This window comes from Mchenga conophoros, linkage group LG15, assembly GCF_057382185.1.
Source record: "Mchenga conophoros isolate Kocher_MC1m ecotype Shallow Benthic linkage group LG15, M_conophoros_male_GT1.1, whole genome shotgun sequence".
NCBI lineage: Eukaryota > Metazoa > Chordata > Actinopteri > Cichliformes > Cichlidae > Mchenga > Mchenga conophoros.
The window spans coordinates 33,634,714-33,646,119 of record NC_140540.1 but is presented as its reverse complement, the minus strand read 5'-3'; positions in this window follow the sequence as shown (position 1 = coordinate 33,646,119).

Sequence of the window (11,406 nt, the reverse complement as noted above, 5' to 3'; positions counted from 1 at the left end):
TCGCTGTTTGGTCTTAGACTGCCTGCATGTCTGCTGGGCAGCTACCTCCATCTGTCAATCAACAACCTGCTGCTGCCTGGCTGGACCTCTGATAGCTATGCTAATGTGCAGTCCTCATGCCCCATTGGCTGAATGTGTGCTGGTCCAAGCTAATCCATTAAAGCGGTGACAGTAATAATCTCTCCCCAAACACAGGGCTCCAAGTGTGCTAAATGTTATTTGACCGTTCCTGTCACATTGGTGCTGCCAAGTGCACCGGTGAGGAGATGGATGAGCCTAGCTCTGGGCACTCATTCATCACCTGCTGACTTGTGTTTTTGTGCTGTATCAATAATTTAAGGGTTTCTGTGATTTTTGATTTGTTTCAATAAAGATTTTTTTTTCTCCGTTTCATTTTGTTTTGGGTAAAATTACTATACATTTGGTGTGTTTATTGTGTAAAATTTAATTTGAAAGTTCATAAATTGTTAGTCACCGTTTTCTTTAATAATGTAAATCGACTTCTTAACCAGCTATGCTTGAAAGAACAGGAACAAAATATATGTAATCAATCCAGCTCTCTTCACAATTACTACTGTTTTCTCACACTGTGTATAAATATGCTTATGTGATGAAATATCACTGACCAGGATTGAATTTTCCGATAAGCAATAATGCTAAGAGTTTATTTTTTACAATAATTGCGCTGCCTTATTGCAGTAAATATAATCAACAATAAAGAGACACGCAAGACCAAATATTTAATCTGTCCAGTGTGACACACCCATTCTTAGATTCACAGGTAGCCATCCCACATGTGTTGGCATCTTCGTAATTTCATTAAACCCAGTGCATATTCGGTGTGTTTATTGTGTAATACTTCATTTAAAAGGTCAGAATTTGTTAGTGTTAGTGTTGTGTGTGTGTGTGTGTGTGTGTGTGTGTGTGTGTGTGTGTGTGTGTGTGTGTGTGTGTGTGTTTACGTGCAACACTGGGCCTGGAGCCAGCCACACATGTCAACAATCAAACTCACCTGCTGTTGATAATCCTCATCAGGACCTCACTATTTAACAGAGGGGCTTAGGTTCAGTCAGTGGTGGATTGTTGAGTCTCACAGTCAGTAAAATGCTGGTTCATTAAGGTGAACCTGTCATTTTTCAGAGAGAAGCTAACTAATCATTGTGTCTTGTTTTGCCAGGAACCCTGTGAGGAGAGTGTGGAGGGAGCCGAGCACCCTTTGTAAATACTGCATTGAAAATTGTATATCACACCACAGGCCAAGACAAAATTTGTCTTCTGTCAGCCCCACTTGACCCAGCTGACCCACCTGACCTAACCGCTGTACTTGCAGTTTACCACGATTTAGCTAAAGTGTTTAGCAAAGACCTAGCTCTCTCTCCTGCGTCACCGTCCCCACGACTGTGGCATTGATTTGCTTCCCGGGGCCCTCCCTTCCTACTATCCGTCTATACAGTCTCTCTAAAATGGAGGGGAAAGTCATGGAGTATTATATTACCGATTCTTGGGCTGCCGGGAAAATTCTGTCCATGTTCCCACTTGGTGCAGGTTTTTTTTTTCTTCGTAGAAAAAAAAAGACAAGTCTCTCTGCCCCTGTACCGATTTTTGTGGTTTGAGCAAAATCATGGGAAAAAGAACAAGTACCCTTGCCCTCTTTTGTCTTCAGCTTTTGAGTTACTGCAAGGAGTTACTATGTTCACCAAGCTTCATTTACGTAATTCTTACCATCCTCTCAGAATCAGAGAGGGAGATGAATGGAATCGAATAGCTGGTTATGCCATTTGGACTCAGTAATGTAAATAGTACAGAGAGTAAAGTACAGATACCTGAAAATTCTACTTAAATACTTTAACAAAGTATTTATACTTTACCACATCTGAAAACCAGATGCGAAATTCATACTATGCATTAATAGCACTGGTATGAGTCATCCACCAAAGCAACATCCATCCTTTAACTATTGAAGCGTAGTTTGTCATTTTGGGTATGAGACATGTAATTTTAATTAATCTTTTAAAATTCACTTTAGTTTGTCTTTGAACTCAAAAGTTCAAAGACAAACTAAAAAATCTAGGTTCTCTTAAAAAGTATATGTACTGTATGTACGGCTGCAAATTTTTGGTTACCAACTTGTAAATCTTGTTCATATCCCAGTCAGCATTCCCAAATGAGAATCTATGAAAGTTCTTGCATGTCCAATGGGGCATTTATAAAAGGACTGCAGAGGCAAAAAAGCCACATTTCAGCCAAAATAAAATTCATGCCAACGTGATCAATGTTAACGAAATGGCTTTGGCCATCATGCTCACTTATGATAATACTGAATTCATTAAAGTGACTGGAAATGCCACAAGAGCAGTGCAAAAAAGTGTGATGTGAAATCAGTCATGAATAAAACATGAAAATAAACTGCACAAATAGCCAATGACTGAGGAAAAACAAATGAAAGTTCCTATCTAGAAAATGTATGCTCATACAAAACTTAGTGGCTTGTGGCAAACTTTGCCAATTATGCTTTAGGAAATTTTCGAAATTAAAGAGAGATCGTTTTATAATTCTTTTAAGTAATAGATATTTATGACTGTCAGTATCATTCAACACAGTCAGATATGCAGCAACTAAGAGTTTAAGTACACACATTTACGTATTTAAGCAGAAACTATTCTCAATTCCAATCAATCAACAGTATGGTTCCACAGGTAACAATGTCAGTCACTGAGGTGTGTAAAACACCAATTTCTTCTTCTTCTTCTGCTTCTTCTTCTTCTTCTTCTTTTTTACTGTTGAGAATCTGATGTAAGTGGTCGTGGTGTACTGTCTCTTTGAAATGGTTCTGTTAGGTGTCATTGCAGGCAAAGGACAGAGGCACTGCCACCCATGAGAACTTCGTATTGAGAGGATTCATTTCATCAAGAAGAGCATTCATTGTGGAGCCAAATTGTTTCCACTGAGTCCACCCTTGACTACTTGGATTGAAGCCCGAGAAACTCTGAGGAAAACTGTCTGTTTCTACACAGTACTATCTCACACAAGCAGCACTGCTCGTTGCTGTAATCTAATTTTTTTTTTAAAAACCCGGAGGATCTGGAAATGCTTCACATCAGATGCTGTCACACCACCCCAGTGCTGCTGTCATCAGCACTGCTGTGTGAGCAACAGCGGTGAGCACTATTGTAATGTAAGGATCGAGAAAAGTGGCTGTGAGTTCAGAAACTTTACAGTCTTGCCCCCTTCCTCATCCCTTGCTGCTTCATGTACACCAAAGCCCTGCACATCTGTCCTTTGTGTGCATCCATCAGCCCAGACACACAGCTTAAATGATGGTTCAATCCCTGGCTATTCCAGTCTGCATGCCAAAGTATCCTTGGGCAAGATATTGGACCACACACTCACAAAAGTGAAATTGAGTGGTTGATACATTCACAAGAGTCTAACATGTAATTTGTAAAATTTGTAAAACAAAATACTTTTATGTTTCTATAGTGAACGTAATTTATTCATGTACAATATGAATGAAATTCAACAACTTAAAACTAAATTTCTTTTATTTTTTTATTTTTTATTCTTTTTTTAGTGAGAGTGGTTAGAGTCCTGGACTTGTGATATCACAAGATCTTGCGAGATTTAAAATTTTAGGGAAATCGCTCGGTTTATAAGACGCTGAAAAGCATACAGACACCACATGTACGATATTGTGATTTATACGGGAGGATCGGCTGCTTGCGTCGGCGGCTAGGTGGCTGCAGTCCGCGGAGTTGGAGGGTGAGGCATGCATGCTGGCAAAAGTAGCCCTGGAACAGTTTGCAGAGGGCCTGGTTGGGAAGTGGCACACTGTGTCCGCTGCTATAGACCGGCGAGCCTGGAAGTTGGGGTCACTCTTGCCACAGAGAGCAGCTCAGATACCAGGGAAGAAGTGCTGGAAGTGTGGGCTGCTGGGACACCTGAGTTGGCACAGGTGTTCTGCATCGCTGGGGCTCTGGCACCAGAAAGGACGTACAGCATTCTGGTAAGGTGTCACCAGGCTTTGGTGGACACGGGCTACATGCAGACTATGATCCTCCAGACTCTGGTTCATCCCAAGGCATTACTGGAGGCAGAGTGGGTGAAGGTTAAATGTGTGTATGGGGACATCCACAAATATTCCACAGTGCTGCTGGTTACTAAATTTAAACTTTTCCACATTTTGTCACATTACAGCCACAAACATGAATCAATTTTATTAGAATTCCACGTGAAAGACCAACACAAAGTGGTGTACACGTGAGAAGTGGAATGAAAATCCTACATGATTCCAAACATTTTTTACAAATAAATAACTGCAAAGTGGGGTGTGCGTAATTACTCAGCCCCCTTTGGTCTGAGTGCAGTCAGTTGCCCATAGACATTGCCTGATGAGTGCTAATGACTAAATAGAGTGCACCTGTGTGTAATCTAATGTCAGTACAAATACAGCTGCTCTGTGACGGCCTCAGAGGTTGTCTAAGAGAATATTGGGAGCAACAACACCATGAAGTCCAAAGAACACACCAGACAGGTCAGGGATAAAGGTTTTGAGAAATTTAAAGCAGGCTTAGGCTACAAAAAGATTTCCCAAGCCTCGAATATCCCACGGAGCACTGTTCAAGCCATCATTCAGAAATGGAAGGAGTATGGCACAACTGTAAACCTACCAAGACAAGGCAGTCCACCTAAACTCACAGGCTGAACAAGGAGAGCGCTGATCAGAAATGCAGCCAAGAGACCCATGGCGACTCTGGACGAGCTGCAGAGATCTACAGCTCAGGTGGGGGAATCTGTCCATAGGACAACTATTAGTTGTGCACTGCACAAAGTTGGCCTTTATGGAAGAGTGGCAAGAAGAAAGCCATTGTTAACAGAACACCATAAGAAGTCCAGTTTGCAGTTTGCTACAAGCCATGTGGGGGACACAGCAAACATGTGGAAGAAGGTGCTCTGGTCAGATGAGACCAAAATGGAACTTTTTTGCCAAAATGCAAAACGCTATGTGTGGTGGAAAACTAACACTGCACATCACTCTGAACACACCATCCCCACTGTCAAATATGGTGGTGGCAGCATCATGCTTTGGGGGTGCTTCTCTTCAGCAGGGACAGGGAAGCTGGTCAGAGTTGATGGGAAGATGGATGGAGCCAAATACAGGGCAATCTTGGAAGAAAACCTCTTGGAGTCTGCAAAGACTTGAGACTGGGGCGGAGGTTCACCTTCCAGCAGGACAACGACCCTAAACATAAAGCCAGGGCAACAATGGAATGGTTTAAAACAAAACATATCCATGTGTTAGAATGGCCCAGTCAAAGTCCAGATCTAAATCCAATCGAGAATCTGTGGCAAGATCTGAAAACTGCTGTTTGCAAACGCTGTCCATCTAGTCTGACTGAGCTGGAGCTGTTTTGTAAAGAAGAATGGGCAAGGATTTCAGTCTCTAGATGTTCAAAGCTGGTAGAGACATTCCTTAAAAGACTGGCAGCTGTAATTGCAGTGGAGCGGTTTTACATGACTGACTTTCTGACTTTCTACACTCTTGGAGCACTCGGGGCCCTTTATACAACATGCCTCATTCACCAGTTCATACAAACACTTTTTTCTGTGCTTAAATGCTTTGTATCTATTCTATCTGCCCCTGCCTGAGCCTGGTTCTGCTGGAAGTCTCTTCCTGTGAAAAGGGAGTTTTTCCTTACCATTATCTCCAAAGCGCTTGGTCATAGGGGGTCATATGATTTTGGGGGTTTTCTGTTTTCTTTTTATTATTGTCGGGTCTTTACCTTACACTGTTGTTGTGATATTTCTATATAAATAAAGTTGAATAGAAATTGAATGTATCTCTTGCCACATTCTTACTTTGATGGATGCATCTGAAAGCAATTTGGGGTTAGTATCTTGGATGAAGACTGGAGCAGCCAGGGATCAAACCATGAACCTTCCAATTAGTTGTTCTCATTTTACGCATTCAGGAACATAAAGCTGTACCAAATGTTATATGAGGTTGGCCTTTGTGACAAGTGAGAAATGTTCCACCCTTTAATAGATGTATTTATGGAAATATTCACAAATTATTCACTCACTTCGGTATTCTGAGTCTATATTTTTTGTTAATGAAGGATACATTCCTTAAAAAGCATTTATTTTGGTTATCCTTTGTTTTGGGGAGAACATAACACAGAACTGCAACACTTTCTTTTTTTTTTTAATCTGTAAAGAAATTTTCTGCTTTATGCCAGCAGCCTAAATGGAGCTTACTTGGATCAATAGATATCAAATAGAGAGTAAATTATCTGAATGGAATTTAATGGACCTCTTGTGTAGGTAAACAATACAGCCAGTAGTAAATTTCTCTGCATGAGGAGTTTGGAGACGGAGGGTTGGTGGTTGGGAGCAGTGGGGTCAGGGGTTGTAGAGATGTGTTAACTATAGTGTGAGGAACTGTCAAACAGACTGGACAACAGTGGCTACAAAAATGTCAGGTGAAAAAACTGGGACGACATGTGTCACTTTAATTCCAGAGCAAAGGCCACTGCTGCAAGTTTAATGTCCAGAGTGCCTGTCCAAATCCTCATCTGTCTCACACTAATCAGTAGGAAAACATTTATATTCAGAGCCTCGTGGACAGAGCTGCAGGGGAAGAAGGGTCTGGCTGACATAAAATACTGATTTCTTTATAAAACTCAGGGAATGTGACACTGATGGTCTGAGTTAGGCAAAAATATCTTTCACTGACGAGACACCGGAGAGTGACACCGGCTGGGATCACGCCCGCCATGATTTCCTCCTCTTCCTGTTATTACTCCTGCCCCATCTTACAATAAGCTATTTATTAAATAATTAAGATTTATATTATTCTTTTTTAAATGTTCATCTATGTCAGTGCATACAATACTACTAAAAATACTACTATAATATTCTATTATGCTATATGCTGGGTACATGTGTGTTTATAGCTGTTGGGAATCATAAAATTAAATGGACTTATATAGCCATTTTCTAGTCTCATTAACCACAATTTAGATAAAGGCTTCTCTCCACACTTTATTTTACTTATTCTACATTTACGCAGCAAGCGTGCTCAACCACTGTCCCATTCAAATATTCATCCACATCAAGAGAAATTTAAGGAGAATCAAAGAGGTAAACCATATGGAAACAGTCACACTACATCCCAGAAGCACACGTAAACTAACACTGTGTTGATGCATGCCCAATCATCCAGGTAAGGAAATCCCAAAAAGTTGATTCTGTTCATCTGGACATAGTGTTTTCAGTGGGAGAAATGTGCAGTGTTAATTAATACTCCACATTTACTTTCATCAGCACATGTATGCTCAAACCAAAATGATTCAGAGAAAGAAAGATTGAGTTGGCGCAAATACCGCATGCATTAAGTAATGGGTGCAGTGCATCAGCAGTATATTATCTAGGACAGTGGCTAGGGCTTGTTGACAGGATGAAGACATGATTGAGAAAATGAGACCTCAAGGAATGACCAAGTCATCAGCACCACCAACTCTTTTCTCAAAACACCTTCTTTCGATGTATTTATGTCTTATCATTTGCCGTGAAACCCACAGTAAACTCACCATGTGGGGGGTTTCAGTTCTCTTTGGACTAATTCTCTTTGCTTTTTTCTTCATTTAATTAAATTATTCATGTCTTTGTATTTATGATAAACTGTTTAGGACAAGCATCTGGATTATTTAAAATAAGGCAGGTGCCATCATTCCACTGGTATGTGGTGGTGGATACAAGGTCCAGTTTTTTGACCATTTCATTCACTCTTTCACTTTTATGTGCACAGGTGCATGTAAATAAATAGAACATCCATCCATACATACATGCATTTTCTTCCACTTATCCAGGTTTGGATGTGGGGCAGCAAGTCTAAGCAGAAAATCCCAGACCTCTTTCACCTTGGTCAACTCCCCAGCTCATGCATAAAGCAAATAATCTATGTATTGCCATTCATGGAATTAATTTTCTTGCACATAATTTTAACAACTTGTGTGCTTATTAGTAGAAACCATGCACACAAAGAAGCCATCATACTGGCAAGAGTGTCAAAGCTTAATTTTGCTTTCTCAAACCAACCTGACTTTTGACCCTTTGGAGGGCAGAGCACAAAGAGAGGAGGGTAATACTGACAATACTGAAAACTTTCACTGGATTATTTTAATGCTCAAAAAATCTTAAAAACCAGAGGATTCTAAGGTGAGTTCTGAGGCCTCGACACTATTGTCCCATTAGTCTCTTATACTGTATCACAATATTGCATACTTCATTATGATTTTAAAATGATTTTTAAAATGATTTTTGCACTTAATGCAAGATATTTTTGCTTGAAATAAGTTTAAAAAATTTTTTGCCAATGGAACAAATGAAAATTCTTCAGATCCAAGATGCACTGTCTAAAAACAAGTTCCCATATCTCACTGAAATGTTACTCTGCAGCTGATTGTGTCTCATTTTAAGTGTGATGAGATATTTTGACTAGAAATTAGACAAATATACTTGATAAGATTTTGAGTTTTGCAGTGCACTGTGTTGGAGACAGACTGATCTTATGATATTCAGCTGGAAGTATACTCATGGTCTCAGCCTTGCTGCCATTTGAGACAAGGTAATTGTTACAGAGCCAATTACCCGAACCCAACTGACTTTCTACAATTTTTCTAATAATTTACTAACAAATGGCAATTTTGAAATAGGCTGATAATTATCAGTTGAGCTGGCATCAAGATTAGTTTTCTTTAGTAGAGGAGTTACCTCAGCATGTTTAAATCACAAGCTTGCCTCCATGAGCTATTAATAATAGACAGCAATGTGGAATCAGTGTTGGCGAGAGTCCCAGATAGGACAGAAGGAGGTAACATGTTCAAAGAGGGTTTCACCTCAGTGCTCTGAGTCGTAATTGATAAACGACTCAGGGCACTGAGGCCCATCTTCATAAAGGGAGGAACTTTTTAGACCTCAAGTCTATAATCTTTACTTACAGTGTGATTAAGAAATATGTTACAGTCTTGATCAGAAACTAATACAGTTGGTCAGTCAATGCTGAACACAACTGGTTCCTTATGCCCTGGTTCCTACCTTGAATATGGATATTTCTCCACAGTGAGTTGAAGACTTTCTTTAGTACACATCTCCAACTTCTCAAAAGTAGGGTTACTAACAAAATCATATAAACTGATCCAAACTAGGCTAATTTAAAAGCAATGTCCAAACTACAGAGTGTGATTAACGGATGGATTCTCCTGCTCAGTACCCTGGCAAAGAGTTTCTCTTAGTGTGACCCATGTAATTAGAGCACACTCTCTGGTCCCGCTTCTTAAAAATAGGAGCCACCATCCCAGCCTGAAAGGCACTGCCCAAAATTTCCACCCAATGCTTCAGATACATGTTAACCAAGACAGGCCAACACAATCAAGAAGTGCTCAAAGCAAATCTTATCCACCTGAGGGGACCTGCTACTAAGGAGCTGTTAAAATGCCTCAGTGACCTCAGTCCTTGTGATGGTCAAGTTGTGCCCTTGTCCACAGACCTTGCTTCCTCAATGTCATAGGAATTGAAGTATTCCTTTGAATGCATAACTACATCCTCAGTCAGCGGCACCCCATCCCCACTATACACAGTGCTACTGGATCACTTATGGTTTGTCAGAATTGCTTCATGGCCAACTGAAAGGCTTAGTCCAAGGCTCCACTTGGCCTGCCCGTACCTATATTTTGCACGGACAAGCTCAGGCTTCTTCTTCATGTGAGAAGTGACATTCCATGTCCCAGGAGCTATTTCCAATGGTAGAAATTGAATTCTAGGGCATCCACATTTGGGTGCTGGCCACATTGCACCCGATCTCTATGACACCTTCTGCAGGTGATGAGCTCACAACAGGATGGGCCAATGTTACTTCTTCTGGCTGCATCTGAGTGGACCCTGTGGCTCAGGCGCAATCCATCGAGCTGCCTCAACATGCCTGAATCCAGGATGTTTCTATATTTTGATGATTGAAATCATCAAAATTCAAATTATTACAGTAATTCCTAAGATGATTCAAAAATGATTTACAGTATTTACAGTACAGAAACGTCCAGCTTTTGAAAATTACATTAATTTGTAAACCCAATACTCAATAACTCTTTATCGTATAAAATGTAGTGTGGTGTGGAGGCATCACATCGTGGCATTGCTGAGGCAATACTGTAGCTCAGGTTACTTTGCTGACTTTTTGTGACTTAGTTGACTTGTAGAAGCTGTAAGCAACTGTCAGCAGCAGTCTTTCAGTGATTCTGGTTGTGTGTCTTGAAATAGACAGGTACGTGCTGTTTATACTTTTTGAATATTAATGTAACAAAACTTGAAATACTGTTACGGAATTTTTTAGCAGTAGGCCAAGTTTATCAGAGTTAAATTAGAAAAATCCTTAATCAAATGAAACATTGTAGCTTCCATGTACTAGAATATTGATTTTTTTTTTATTTATTTTTTTTACTTTCTGAAATAGCCGATGGATGATGGACTGTTTTACAATATTCTGTTTGTTGGTTTTTTGCATGTGACTCTGTCGTGGGCAGTAAATAATTGTGGTATTTCTGTCATAAAATATGTATTATGTCATGAATGACACCGTTTCTTTTAAAAGGGAAATTAAAGGGAAAGAGTGTTTAGCAATCTCCTGCTCACAGTTTGTGCGCTCATGAACTTTCCCGGGAGTTACCGTTTAATGTTCTGCTCAGTCATTTGGTAGAGCACATTTTGAGTCCCTATGTTTTTCTGAAACATGCACTGAAATTAACTTAAGCTGTTTCAGCAATTTCTACCACTTGCTTTTGATCTGTTATTGTCAAAAGATCCACTGGATGTCAATCTGCCTTTAAGTGGTAGACCTCATCTATTAGCTTCCTTACAGGAAGTTAAACAACAACAAAGGGACGCTAGAAATGTGTGGACTCTGTTTGGACTTTTGTTTTTTTAGAAAGAAATAAAAACTCTCCTGATCATTTATTGGTATTTATATTATACGTTTATTTCTACTACATGAAATTAATACTAGAATGATTTCATAAGTATGCTTAAAAGCATATCTAAAAACATTTTCAACCAAATAATTAAATTGTCATTTAGGTGCACAGGTAGCAATGCTGAGATGATCAACTTATAATGCTGAAGAAATTTGTAAAATCTGAAAATTTACTGTTCATCACATTTAATCCTATTTGATCTAATACTTGAAAAATATATGTTAAATGTCTAGAGAAAAATATGCAGATCTATTTCCATTGTGGGTAATTCTAGTGCCTGGCATATATTGGTGCACTGACATGTTACAAATTTATTAACACTGCATGGCATATCATTTTTGGTTTTTATTTTATCCTAACAAATAGATAGGATAGGATAGGA